The sequence below is a fragment of the Ascaphus truei genome, chromosome 16, assembly GCF_040206685.1.
Source record: "Ascaphus truei isolate aAscTru1 chromosome 16, aAscTru1.hap1, whole genome shotgun sequence".
Taxonomy (NCBI): Eukaryota; Metazoa; Chordata; class Amphibia; order Anura; family Ascaphidae; genus Ascaphus; species Ascaphus truei.
The window spans coordinates 8,423,464-8,439,400 of NC_134498.1; positions in this window are offsets into that span (position 1 = coordinate 8,423,464).

Genomic DNA, 15,937 nt, shown 5'->3' on the forward strand with positions numbered 1-15,937 from the left:
CTATTCTGCTGCTGTGAATAAAGAGCTGCGGCTGCTTTTAAAGATATACAGTGTGAGACTGGAATCTCTCATCCCCGAGGGGGGGGGGGGGGACTCTCTGGAAGGATTCCACCCGTATTCCTGGGGCTCAGAGATGGAGGCGCTGCACCATTACATACATAGTTACATAGTTACATAATAGATGAGGTTGAAAAAAGACGTACGTCCATCAAGTTCAACCTATGCTAAATTCAGACAACAGATACTTTATTCTATATCTATACTTACTTATTGATCCAGAGGAAGGCAAACAAAAAACCCCATTAAGGGGAAAAATTAATTCCTTCCTGACTCCAAGAATTGGCAATCGGATTAATCCCTGGATCAACATCCTTCCCATATATACTTATTTGGTATATCCCTGTATACCTGTCCCATCTAAAAAGATGTCCAACCTTTTTTTGAACAAATCTATTGTATCTGCCATCACAGTCTCCATGGGTAATGAGTTCCACATTTTAACTGCCCTTACTGTAAAGAACCCTTTCCTTTGTTGCTGGTGAAATTTCCTTTCCTCCAACCTTAAGGGATGGCCCCGAGTCCTTTGTACTGCCCGTGGGATGAATAGTTCTTTTGAAAGCTCCTTGTATTGTCCCTGAATATATTTGTATATAGTTATCATATCCCCTCATAGACGCCTCTTTTCTAATGTCAATAAATCTAATATAGCTAGCCTCTCCTCATAAGTTAGAATGTCCATCCCCTTTATTAATTTGGTGGCTCTTCTCTGCACTCTCTCTAGTTCCATAATGTCTTTTCTTAGGATTGGTGCCCAAAATTGTACTCCATATTCAAGGTGTGGTCTTACTAATGCTTTGTAAAGGGGCATAATTATGTCTACTTCCCTTCCATCCATTGCCCGTTTGATGCAAGATAAGATCTTGTTTGCCTTTGCAGCTACTGCATGACATTGGGCACTATTGCTAAGCCTGCTGTCTACAAGCACCCCTAAATCCTTCTCCATCAAGGATTCCCCCAATATATCTCCATTTAATTTGTAAGTCGCCTTTTTATTCTTGCATCTCAAATGCATAACCTTACATTTATCTGTATTAAACAACCTCATTTGCCATTTACCTGCCCACGTTTCCAGTCTCTCCAAGTCCTTCTGAAGCGAAATTTCATCCTGCTCTGATGAGACGGAGGCATTCACCCCAGAAACCTGATCCTGTCATCCCCCATACCATCGCGGGAGACTCAGGCCCCCCTGTTGCCAGCAGGTATGCACCACACTCAGACACGTAGCCAGACCCTAGTACAGAGGAGGGGGGCCCGATCTGCGATTGGCCCAGGGAAGGGGGGCTATATTGGGAATCGATGTTATTTTTCTTCATATTAATGGGTATCCTCAAAGCTAATGATATGCCAAAATGACGTCCATTAGCAAAACTACAATTGTTGCTTCACTTTTTCTGCTTGATCAATAGGGTGACCAGATTTCGAAAATGAAAAACCGGGACACCTTAAAAAATAATTTATTAAACAAATTACATCACGTGACACCCCCCGTTGCCATGACAACAAGACACTCTGATGCCCCTGCAGTGTTAGTGTGTATAGAGGTGGGGGCTTTGCTTGGGCCCTTCAACTCTTACAGCCAGGGCATTATTGGCCAGGAATGCCCAGTTCGGAGGGGATTACTACTTCAAAATGTATTTGATTCGTAACAACATCAAAAAACTCTAATACCAATAACTAACAACCACAGACAATGATAATCTAAACCATCAAATAAAATGTCTACGGCCCTTGTTCAAGCATGTTTGCGGTACTTACCAGATAAATCAGTGCCTGCAATCCACAACTGTATCCGTCTCTCCGAGCGTCTGAAAGCAATCCAGCGTTCCTGGTGTGTGGCTGAAGAGGTGAGGGACTCCCTCCTCTCAAACGGAAAAGAAGAGCAAAAAATAGAGTTGGAACATACCTATCATACAGGGATGAGAGAGAGAGACAGAGAATGAGAGAGAGACAGAGAATGAGAGACAGAGAATGAGAGACAGAGAATGAGAGAGAGACAGAGAATGAGAGAGAGACACAGAGAGAGAGAGACAGAGAATGAGAGAGAGACAGAGAGAGGGACATAGGGAGAGAGAGAGACACAGAGAGAGAGAGACAGACACAGAGAGAGAGAGAGACAAAAGTAATGTACTGTATAACCATTATACCGTACCCCCTAGTATTCGTGTAATCATTGTCCCACACCCCCTTTTACTCACGCTTTGGCAATACTGAAATGTTCTTTTGACAGAGACACACAGAGAGAAACAGAGACACACAGAGAGAGACAGAGACACAGAGAGAGAGACAGAGACACAGAGAGACACACAGAGAGAGACAGAGACACACAGAGAGAGACAGAGACACACAGAGAGAGACAGAGACACAGAGAGAGAGAGACACGGGCCTATTTAGTAAGCGTCGATAAGGCTGCGTCTATAGTATTTCAGACGGAGGGAAGGCACACACGCTGCAATACACTTGCTGAAGCCTGAGCTTTTTTATGGCTTTGCAGGGTATGCAGCGGGTGCGATTGGGGGCGTGGCAATAAATATTTGGAGGCGTGGCAATAACGTTCCGGCGCGGACGTCACTTCCCTACCTCACATCCCGATCCACCGGCATTTTTTCAGATGCAGCATCTGAAGCACTGTGCAGACAAGAAGAAAAATGCACACAATGCGCACCAGAGATTAAAATATAGTAAATTATTTATTAATAAAACAAGAAATAACCGAGGGGGATCCAACCCCACCTCAGTACTTTCTTCTCGTTGCTATTGCCACACTATACGTCCTGACGCCGGAAGGGAAGTTGGTACGCGACCAAGACGAGACACCGGAATTACAGTGGAACCACAACATACCACAGATTGCTGGAGGACCACACTGCGAGGGGCGCAGCCTATCGAGTTTCCCGGTCATCGTCCAAAGTCTGGAGCTGCGGAATGACTTCCGGATTACCACGGAGCCCGAGCCTGTCTCACACAATGCTTTTACCAAACGGATGTTTGTGAGTTTGCTATTTTTATCTTGTCCAGGAAATGAAATTGTTAAACCGAATTTACACATGGAGCGGGCGCTTTCTCTTCTTTTTTTTGTTTAGATATCTATCGAGGAGGTGGTTGTTTCCCTGAAGAGAGCTGCCAGGGCTCCAGAGGACGCCCGAATTGGATCCTTTTATGATTGAGTTATAACATAGCTATTAGAGCTAGGTTTCTGGACTTTTATTGTGTTTAGGCATAGAGTTTATTATTATTTTATTACAGCTACTTTTTAGTAATTGCACTGTTATTAATTCTGACCACTAATTCTCACTGCCATTATAATCTCTCTCTAGCCACAACCAAATTGCTATATCAGCTATATTATTTATTGGTTATACCAGGGGAGCACAAACTTTTGCAGCTCGCCCCCCTGCCGGTGCTCGCGCCCCCCCACCTTACCATGATGCGGCGTCATGTGACCTGCAGCGGCATTTGACGAGGGTGACGTCACATGACCCCGCAGCGTAATTTAACATACTGTGCTATATCTATGCACACACAGCTGTCTCTAGGCATAAAACACATCCACACCGGGGGAAGGACCAGCACAGATAACATTCCAAGAGACACTGTTTTTAAGTATACCTTTTGCTTGCTTCATTCATTGTAACATCGCCGGAAGAAGAGATCAGTGTATCTCGAAAGGTCTCACAAATAAAAGCATTTCGTTAGCCACAGAACGGTATCATCTATTTATTTTTTGATTATTGAAGCTCGGCTAACACGGTACTGATACCTCTATATATATATATATTGCGCGCGCACACACACATATAACGTTTTATCCAACTTTTTCATTTATCATTTGTAGAGAAAATGAACAATGTCGCCAGAAGTGCTATTTTTCAAAATGTAACATCTCTACTAATTAGTGTAAAATGATACTTCATATAAAGCAGGTTATGGGACCCATTATAAAATGACCTTCATGTTTCTTATCACATCCCAGTATATGGATACTTTCTATTATCACAAGCTGCTAACATGTGACAGGGCTCAGAGTCTGAGCCCAGAATGTGACATACAGAACATTCTCATTCTAAATTTCAAAAAATATTGTGTTGATTTCTGACCTGACTGCCGTGGTTACAGCTCAACCACTCTGTTCTACTGTATGTCACCACTTTCTGCCACAACCAGCTGACGGTGGATCTGCAAGGAGTTCAACGCTCATTGGCATCACATCTGTTGCTTGGTTGACGTATCATTTCTCCAGCTTTTAATTTTATTGTTTTTAAATAGATTATATTTATTTAGTTGAATAGATATTTATTTAGTTTAATAGATATTTATTTAGTTTAATAGATTATATTTCTAAGTTTAATAAGTTATATTTCTTAGTTTAATAAGTTATATTTCTTAGTTTAATAAATTATATTTCTTAGTTTAATAAGTTATATTTCTTAGTTTAATAAATTATATTTCTTAGTTTAATAAAATATATTTCTTAGTTTAATAAGTTATATTTGTTAGTTTAATAAATTATATTTCTTAGTAAATAAGTTATGTTTCTTAGTTAATAGATTATATTTGTTAGCACAGTAGATTATATTTACTAGTATTTAAGTCTCCCCCTCAGTGCCCCATTAGGACCCGTGCGCATATTTCACATCTTTTCGGAGTCGCTTATTTTTTAGACCCTCGGAGCCGAAACCTAAAGGGGTCAGCTAAGAAAGTTCGGATCAAGAGGAGCCGCACAGCTTAAAGACAGAACATTTCCAAGGGAGATGGAGACAATTTGGGTAAGATCTGATTAAAGGACATCCTTTGAGGAAGGAAAGGGTGACGGGGGAGTCTAAGAGGGGGGTGAGAGAGCAAGGTTGTGTGTCAGATTGGGGCAGAGCAAGAGAACGCAAAAATGATGGGGATTTGCTGCACACCAAAAAAAAACAATAAGTAGTGATACTTTAACCGGTGCCCCTTAGTCTCAGGGAAGACCGGCATTTCGTCCAATGGATACAATATGATTGATGGGAAAGGGCACACGGATTTGAATAAAAAAAGATAATTTATTGTGCCACAGACTACAATGTTTCGGCTGCTGGCCTTTCTTTGCTGGATTTAGTGGGTTTAGACACTTTACCTGAGAAAGACCAGCAGGCCGAAATGTTGTTGTCTATGGCAGTGCAAGAGAAAACAGGTTGGGGGGGGTGGGTTCTCGCAAAGTCGCCGACCCATGGGTGAGTGTCCCCGGTGGAAACTAGTCCTGGACCCCGGGAAAGCTGTCTGTGGCCCATACAAGCTGAGTAACATGTAAAAAGGACACATGTATGTTCAGAATGAGTTAGCATGGTATTTTGAGAGGCACCATAGCAGGTCAGTGCAAGTCAGTGCAGAGCACTGCAAGGTCAGTCAATATGAGGAAGGGTCCGATGGAGGAGTTGGAGGGTCCCAGAATATCTCTTAAAGCAGGGGTGCGCAAATCGAGGGGCACGACATTTTCTTGGGAGGAGGGGCTCGGCGCTTACAGAGGCCCCTCGCTCTTCCCCACAGCATTTAAATTAAATGCCGGAGATCGCGCGCAAGGCCTCTGTAAGTTCCCTTTCCTTGTCTCCGGCGGCTTCTGGCGACAGCAACGTGGCGTCACATGATGTGGCATTGCCATAGCAACGTGATATCACATGACGTCGTTACATCAGAACGTCGGAGACAAGGTGGGGAAGGTGGAGGGGGGAGCAGGGGGAAAAGGTTGTGCAACCCTGTCTTAAAGCATTGCCTTGCATACAGATCAGAGGCCAAGAATGGATATGGATATCCGATGTGAAGCCGGAAATAAGACAGAAAAGACCGTTTCGGGGGAAGAAGGTGAGTGATGAAATAGCCGTCACTGTGTAACTCTTCCAATTACCTGCAACTTCATGCAGAGAAATAGCAACGCTTGTTTTTAACGTGCTAAGCGCCTAATGGGGAATTCAACTGCTGAGAAGTTAAGGGAGTTACTAACCCAAACTCAGCAACGTTTCTGTGTCTCTGTGATAACTCCCCCAGGACATGCCTGAAAACCAGAGGTAACTCAATGTATTTTTGATAAATAGAAACATGACCTTCTGGGGAGGGGTATATAATGGGTACTGGGCCTGGTGAGGTGGGTATAACGGGTACTGGGCCTGGTGAGGTGGGTATAATGAGTACTGGGCCTGGGGAGGGGCGTATAACAGGGTACTGGGCCTTGGGAGGGTTGTATAACTGGGTACTGGGCCTGGGGAGGTGGGTATAACGGGTATTTGCCCTGTGGAGGGCGGTATAACGTGGTATTGGGGATGGGGTATAAGTGGCACAGGAGCTCTTGCGATACAGAGTATCACTGTCCCTGGTTACAAACACTTCATGTCTCCTGCAGATCAGGACACGCACGAAGGTGGTGCCCTTTGTGCCACCAGACGACGAGGCGGGCTACGAGGCGGACGACGAGGCATACGACAAAGCGGGCGTCAAGTGGAACAATGAGGTGGGCTACAAGGCGGCCGATGACGCAGACGTGGTGTACGATGACCAAGGAGCATACGACAGGTGTGGCCGGATCTGCTGCTTCACCTTTTTTAGGCGGAGGAGAAGACCCCGGGAGCAGGTAGGAGAATACGAGAGGTGCGGACAGATCTGCTGCTTCACCTTTTTTAGGCGGAGAAGAAGCCAGGAGCAGGTAGCAGAGGAGCCAGGGCGTAGATACAGGGGTATTCTAGGGGCCCTGAGAAGTTGGTTTGACCGCAGGAGAGGCAGATAAGATCAGGAAGGCTGAGGGAGGGGCAGGTACTAGAGGGAGATAGGGATATTGGGCGTGAGAGGGTGAGAGAGAACAAGGAGCAGGGCCAGAGCACGGGTTTCATGCGCCCGAGGCGAAACTTAAAATTTGTGCCCCAGTTGTATAAAAAATAATAAGATAAATAAAATAATAAAATAAACAGTGGCGTAGATATCGGGGCTGCAGGGGGTGCGACCGCACCCCAGCGCGACGCAAAATAAAAATAAAAGGGCGCCAAAATACTGGATAAAAAAAAGAATAATAATTTTAAAAAAAAGATAAATAAATAAAATAATAAGAGGAAAAAATAATAATGATTATTAATGCGCCCCTAGGACCTCTGCGCGCTAGGCGACCGCCTAATGGCCGGCCGGCCCTGCGAGGTATGCGGGAGGAAAAGGGGTGAATGGGATAGATATGCAGCAGGGGGATGGGGGAGCAGGTGAGTTATACACAGGGGCACAAGGGCCCCATCACCCGCATCTCTATATACTGAGTGTGCCCCTGTGTATAACAACGCTGATCTGTGCTGCTCCATCTGATCTCACTGCGCAGTGATCCAGGGACCATCCGATCGCCATTTAATGGGGTCAGGAAGGAATTTTTTTCCCCCATTGCACAGCAGGGGTTATGTTTCGCCTTCCTCTGGATCACAGCAACAAACTGCCCTTTGTGCATGAATTATCAGTGAGATCTTTATACACCCTGCATTGGTCTTCACCCCTTTGCTGCCGGAGGGGCCTGCAATGCATTGCTCTGCGTGTTACTATATCGCTCTGCAATGTGCTGCAGGCCCCTCCCAGCAAAGAGATTCATTATTTCAATAAAATACTCTCTTTAATCAAACCTATGTGTAGTGTCTTTTCTTTCCGTTGTATCTATTGCTAACAGCTCAGTGATTCTTCCCCAGGACGCTGCACTAGTGTCACGCTGCCAAGCCCAGGTGTGAGGGAGATTTATAGGGTCACATATACACTTCTGCCAAAACACGAGTGCAAACAGGAAGCCCCTCTGATCTCATATCTTTTATTACACAAAACGGTATCTAAAAAGGTAAAAATAACATACATGGGATTCTGCTACAAATATCTCTCTAATTACAAACCAATTAGCAAATCATTCAGATTAGTCGAGCGAAAAGAAAGGGTTAAGTATCTCATGTACAGTATATGCAGTGTAGGCTGTTCTGCAGCATTACATGCAGGGGACAACGTTTAGGGGATATAAGTAATGCTGATCTCAGAGCTGACCGGCTGACCTGCTCTACCGGCTGACCTGCTCTTCTGGCTGACCTGCTCTTCTGGCTGACCTGCTGACCTGCTCTACTGGCTGACCGGCTCTACCGGCTGACCGGCTTCTCTTCTTTCAGCTAAATGACCTGAATTGTGGCCCCTGTATCTCCCAATTAAACGTTTTATTGGCATATTCTTGTTTGACTCGTTCTATACAGACATTTTCTATATATTCATTGTGGGATTTGATAACATCTGTAAGATCTCTCAGAATATCACATTCTGTACGTTTGTGTTGAAGATTTTTCCATTCTCAATTTACTTAATATTAGTTTTTGGCATCAATTATTTATATCGAGTCCAAAATACCTTTATACAGAATGCTGTTCCATTTAGCCCACAAATGCTGCTTCATTAAAGCCCATGGGTGGCACTTTATGCATTCTCAAACTTTTAGGCAACATCCCTAATTTCCAAAAGTGGGATTAAATCTGTACATATTTAAATGGTTAATTTTCTTACTCAGACTCCTAAATCCCTCCCCAAATATATCCGTTTCACATAAAAGTGTGTGCGCTTCTCCTTCCGCCTAACTGGCACGTCGTCCTTACGGGCGCCACTCCTTGCAACTCCACGCTGCCCTCCAGTGGCAAAAGAAATAAGATACATTTACTATACTCGTCTGGCAGCTGCTCCCGTATAAGGTGGGTAACTCTGTATTAGGGGTCTTGGTAGACTAAATTTTATACTTATGTCGGATAGATGAGGAATTAATATTCCTAACGGGTTATTGTGAGAGGCCTTAGATCTTATCCTATATGCACGCAGCCCTCGCCTCTCTGACCTTGAACACATACTTCAATCTGATTTTTGAGACTTGAAACTGGATTTCCCAAAACAAACTGATTTTAAACACTGACAAGACTGTAACAATGGTATTTGGGACCAGAGCTTAATTGCTAAAGCTACCAATGACAGAGCTTCAGATAAAAACCAGCTCTAAAACCATCCTAGCCCCTGTTACTTGTTTGAAATATCTGATCATTCAACTCCCATTTAACAATTGGGTTGCACATTGATACCCTGACATCCAAATCCTATGCCAAACTAGGTGTACTTTAAAGGAACAAATCCTCCCTAAGGCCCTCATGCAGTAAGCAGCGATAAGCCACTTATCACCAGCTTATCGCCAAAAAAGCCACACTGATACACACACACACAGATACAGACACACTGATACACACACACAAACCGCGCCCTGATAGCAGGGGTGGAGGCGTGGGGCTCCTGCTCTCCTCTGTCTGCCGTTACCGAACGCTTCCTATTCCCCCCTCTCTTGCTTTTCCCTCCTTTGAGGCTCACACTGTCCAGATCTTCTCTCCTCTCCCTGTTCATGTGGCGGTCATCTATCGCCCACCTACCTCTACTCATCCCCTTTCTGCCTTTCTCTCTCACTTTGAATCCTGGCTCTCTTTCTTTCTCTCCTCAGACTCCCCTGTTCTTCTCCTTGGGGACTTCAATTGCCACATTGATGACCCCTCTCTCTCTTGGGCTTCCCGCTTTCTTTCTCTTACCTCTTCTTTTGGCCTTCAACAGTGGACTGCAGCCAGCACCCACAAGGATGGCCACTACTTAGACCTGGTTTTCACTAAAAACTTCTCTCTCTCTGATTTCTCCATTTCCCCTTTTCCTCTCTCTGACCATCATCTCATCTCATTCTCTTTATCTAGCTTCTCCCCTTCTCCACCTCCATCTACCCCCCGGTTCTGCAGAAACCTGCGCTCTATTCACTTACCTGACTTTGAGTCCACTTTACACTCCTCCCTCTCCTCTCTCAGCTCTGCTACAGACCCTGACAACCTGGTCAGAAAGTACAACTCTGTCTTGTCCTCATCTCTTGATCTACATGCCCCGCTTTCTCTCTGCCGCCCTCGCCCTTCTAACCCTAGACCCTGGCTAAATTCCCACACGCGCATGCTGCGTTCCTCCACTCGTTCCTCTGAACGCCTCTGGAGGAAGTCTCACACTCTCGCAGACTTCCTTCACTACAAATTTATGCTATCCTGTTTCAACTCTGCCCTCTCGCAAGCTAAACAAGCCTACTTTTCTGCACTAATCAACATGCACAAGTCTAACCCACGCCGACTGTTCTCTGTCTTTGATACTCTACTCAAACCACCCTCAGCTGCCTCTCCTTCCTCCACCTCCGCTCAGGACTTTGCAGACTATTTTAAGGAAAAGGTGGAATCCATACGGCAGAACATCCCCTCTGTTTCTTCCCCCCATCCTACACCTCTTCCTAACTCTCCTCCTGCCTTCCTTGAGTCTTTTTCCACTGTCTCAGAGGAGGATGTGTCGCTGTTGATCTCCTCTTCTCCCTCTATCACTTGCCCTCTTGACCCCATTCCCTCCCATCTCCTAAAACCTCTAGCTCCTACTATAATCCCTACGCTTACACACATTTTTAACTCCTCCCTCTGCTCTGGAACCTTTCCATCCTCCTTCAAACATGCAACAGTCATACCATTACTCAAAAACAGCAAGCTTGACCCTACCTGTCTTTCTAACTATCGACCTGTCTCCCTCCTGCCTTTTGCCTCTAAACTACTTGAACGTCTTGTATTCTCTCGCTTGCTCCATTTTCTCAACACTTATTCTCTCCTAGACCCTCTACAATCTGGCTTCCGCACTGCTCACTCCACGGAAACAACCCTCACTAAAATAACTGACGACCTCCATGCTGCCAAAGACAGAGGTCATTACACTCTGCTCATATTACTCGACCTCTCTGCAGCATTTGACACCGTGGACCACCCTCTTCTCCTCCACATTCTCCATACTCTAGGTATTCGGAACAAAGCTCTATCCTGGATCTCATCCTACCTCTCCCATCGTACTTTTAGTGTCTCTTCTGCTAACACCTCCTCCTCCTCTATTGATCTCTCTGTGGGGGTACCCCAGGGCTCTGTCCTGGGACCTCTTCTCTTTTCTCTGTACACACTCTCTCTAGGTGACCTAATAACATCTTTTGGGTTTAATTATCACCTCTATGCCGACGACACACAAATATACTTTTCAACACCTGACCTTACACCTGCTGTACAAACCAAAGTTTCTGAATGTCTCTCTGCTATATCATCCTGGATGGCCCTCCGACGCCTTAAACTCAACATGGCTAAAACAGAGCTCCTCATACTTCCTCCCAAACCTGGCCCTACTACCTCCTTCCACATTACTGTTGGAACTACAATCATTCACCCAGTAGCCCAAGCACGCTGCCTAGGGGTCACGTTCGACTCCTCTCTCACATTCGCCCCTCACATTCAAAACATTTCTAAAACTTGTTGCTTTTTCCTCCGCAATATAACTAAGATACGCCCTTTCCTCTGTTGTTCGACTGCTAAAACTCTGACTCAGGCCCTCATTCTCTCCCGTCTTGATTACTGTAACCTCCTGCTGTCCGGCCTTCCTGCCTCTCACCTGTCTCCCCTACAATCTATCCTAAATGCTGCTGCCAGAATCACTCTACTCTTTCCTAGATCTGTCTCAGCATCTCCCCTCATGAAATCCCTCTCCTGGCTTCCGATCAAATCCCGCATCTCACACTCCATTCTTCTCCTCACTTTTAAAGCTTTACATTCTTCTGCCCCTCCTTACATCTCATCCCTAATTTCTCGGTATGCACCATCCAGACTCTTGCGTTCTTCTCAAGGATGTCTTCTTTCTACCCCCTTTGTATCTAAAGCCCTCTCCCGCCTTAAACCTTTTTCACTGACTGCCCCACATCTCTGGAATGCCCTTCCCCTCAGTACCCGACTAGCACCCTCTCTATCCACCTTTAAGACCCACCTTAAGACACACTTGCTTAAAGAAGCATATGAATAGCACTGTGGATATTCTAAACACGATACATAATGCTTGACCCCCTGCAGACGCACTTACCAGAACTCCCTCCTACTGTCTCTGTACGTTCTCCCTACCTACCAATTAGACTGTAAGCTCCTCGGGGCAGGGACTCCTCTTCCGAAATGTTACTTTTATGTCTAAAGCACTTATTCCCATGATATGTTATTTATATTATCTGTTATTTATTTGATTACCACATGTATTACTACTGTGAAGCGCTATGTACACTAATGGCGCTATATAAATAAAGACATACAATACAATACACACACACAGATACAGACACACTGATACACACACACACACCCACCCACTAATACACACACACACACACACACACACACACACACACACACACACACACACACACACACACACTGATTCACACACACACAGACCCACTGATACACACACACACACACACACACACACACACACACACACACACACACACACACACACACACACACACACACACACACTTATACACACACACACTGAAACACACACACACACACTGAAACACACACACACACTGAAACACACACACACACACACTGATACACACACACACTGATACACACACACTGACACACACACACACACACACACACACACACACACACACACACACACACACACAGATACACACACACACAGATACACAAACACACAGAGATACACATACACACACACACACACACACACACACACACACACACCCACACCCACTGATACACACACACTGACACACACACACACACACACACACACACACACACACACACACACACACACACACACACACTGATACACATACACACACACACACACACACACACAGATACACACACACACCCACACCCACACACACCCACTGATTCACACACACACACACACACACACACACACACACACACACACACACACACACACACACACACACACACTGAAACACACACACACTGAAACACACACACACACACTGATACACACACACACACACAAAGCTGTGAGCGCCGGAGGGGCAAAGGTGGGAGCGCCGGGGGGCAAAGCTGTGAGCGCCGGGGGGGGCAAAGGTGGGAGCGCCGGGGGGCAAAGGTGGGAGTGCCGATGGGGCAAAGGTGGGAGCGGCGGGGGGCAAAGGTGGGAGCGCCGGGGGGCAAAGGTGGGAGTGCCGATGGGGCAATGGTGGGAGCGCCGGGGGGGCAATGGTGGGAGCGCCAGGGGGGCAAAGGTACAAGGTGGTACAAAGGTAGGCGCACCCCCGCTACCACCTCCTATTACCCCCCCTGGCTGGGACCCGGGACAGAAAGGGGACACTCACCGCGAACAGAGGAGCCGGGAGCGGGAAGACACGTGTGCTCTGCACAAAGCGGAAGTCCCGCCCCCGGCTTCCTCTGACCTGCCTGCAACCAATCCCCTGCGGGCCGGCCGGCATTCTAAGTCCCGCCCCCGGCATTCTCCTTCATTCAGTCTCCCCGGCAGCATTCACACACACACACACATAGAAAATACTTACCGGCCGCCGCATTCTCCTCACCGCCGCTGCCCCGCAATACCGGGACCAGGGACAAAAATCGGGACATAACCGGGACGGAGCTAAAATCGGGACAGGGCAGAAAAAAACGGGACTGTCCCGGCAAAACCGGGACGAATGGTCACCCTACTTACAGACTATTCACTTGAGTGGACCATAAAGTGTCTTATAGAGGGAACTCTAAGGTGTCTTAAGATGCATTAAGATATATTATGTATGTAAATATTTATTTATATAGCGCTTTATAAGAGAGGCAATACAGTACAGAGAATTATGCTTAAAGAAGCATATGAGTAGCACTGGATAATCATGGACACATGACACAAAGCTTGACCCCCTGCAGACGCACTTACTAGTATTCCCTCCTACTGTCTCTGTACGTTCTCTCTACCTACCAATTAGATTGTAAGCTCCTCGGAGCAGGGACTCCTTCCTTAATGTTACTTTTACAGTATGTCTGAAGCACTTATTCCCATTATCTGTTATTTATATTTGTTATTTATATGACATGTATTACTACTGTGAAGCGCTATGTACATTTTATGGCGCTATACAAATAAAGACATACATACATACAATAAGTGCAACAAACAAAATCAGACAATAGGAAAGGAAATCCCTGGCCTGCAGAGCTTACAGTCTTAATGCTAGATCCATGGAACTCTGTTGTGTTTATGCTAATAACGGGACATTCCTGAAATTGGTACCTGACCCTGTGTGGTAGGCAGAGACACAGGGGCAGTGCCTGCCAATATCATAAAGAGCAGTGCACTTCCTATTTAGTAGAAGTGTGTGTCAGAGTTAAGAGTTCAGTCCAGAGTTAGAGTCTGCTGAGTCTGTCACCTGGCTGGCCCAGGGTGACAGAGAGAGCCTATATCAATTGGCCGTTGGAGAAGGGGAGCCATCAGCCTCTGAGTAGAGCTGATGCAACCTTAGTTAGGGAGGTGGACCAATTCCTCTCACCCTGTTTAGGGGGCGAGGGAAGAGCTAGCCCCACCCTGGGTGCCCTTGACCTGGGGTGGTGGCAGGGACACAGAGACCATCCTGAGGGAGAGCAGTCCTGTGTGGAGGAAGACACCCTGTACCTGATTGATAGTCTTGTTGCTGCTATTCTGCTGCTGTGAATAAAGAGCTGCGGCTGCTTTTAAAGATATACAGTGTGAGACTGGAATCTCTCATCCCCGAGGGGGGGGGGGGGACTCTCTGGAAGGATTCCACCCGTATTCCTGGGGCTCAGAGATGGAGGCGCTGCACCATTACATACATAGTTACATAGTTACATAGTAGATGAGGTTGAAAAAAGACGTACTTCCATCAAGTTCAACCTATGCTAAATTCAGACAACAGATACTTTATATCAATATCTATACTTACTTATTGATCCAGAGGAAGGCAAACAAAAAACCCCATTAAGGGGAAAAATTAATTCCTTCCTGACTCCAAGAATTGGCAATCGGATTAATCCCTGGATCAACATCCTTCCCATATATACTTATTTGGTATATCCCTGTATACCTTTCCCATCTAAAAAGATGTCCAACCTTTTTTTGAACAAATCTATTGTATCTGCCATCACAGTCTCCATGGGTAATGAGTTCCACATTTTAACTGCCCTTACTGTAAAGAACCCTTTCCTTTGTTGCTGGTGAAATTTCCTTTCCTCCAACCTTAAGGGATGGCCCCGAGTCCTTTGTACTGCCCGTGGGATGAATAGTTCTTTTGAAAGCTCCTTGTATTGTCCCTGAATATATTTGTATATAGTTATCATATCCCCTCTTAGATGCCTCTTTTCTTTTTTTTTTTTTTTCCAAACAGTTTTATTAGGCATTCAGATAAACATACAGTGGCTTAGTTCACATAAGCCTAACATTTTTGAATCCGCAGATTTTTTGGGGAAAAACAGTTAGGCAACCGCCGTTGCCCATAGGAAAAGGGAGGGGGGCCTTCGAAGAGGGAAGGCAGAGGGGGGGGACTGAGGAGGTAAAGAAGGGGGGGGGGGCGGTAGAGAGGGGGGGAGGGGTAGGAAGGGGGGGGGAAGACCCATCTGACTGATTAGGGGAATGGCCTCTAGGGTTGTGTTCGAGCGCCTATGGTGGGGTGACCAGGGTCTGGTTCGTTTGGTGTGGTTGTCTGGTCCTATTGTGGGAGATCCAGGGATCCCAGATATCCTCGTGTGCAGGCAGTTTTTGTCGGACGAATGCTGTGAGCCTCTCCATAGCCATTACCTCTTCTACTCTTTTCCTAATTGTTCCTAGTGCTGGCGTAGTTGTCTTCCTCCAGGAGGCCGCAATACAGCAACGAGCCGCGGTCATAATGAAGGAGATCAATTTCCTGACTGGCCGGACAATGTCTTTCAATGGTGCAGCCAGCAGGTAGGTCAGTGGTTCAATAGGCACTTCTAGGTCGGTGACCTCTTTTATTAAAATTTGGACCTTGGCC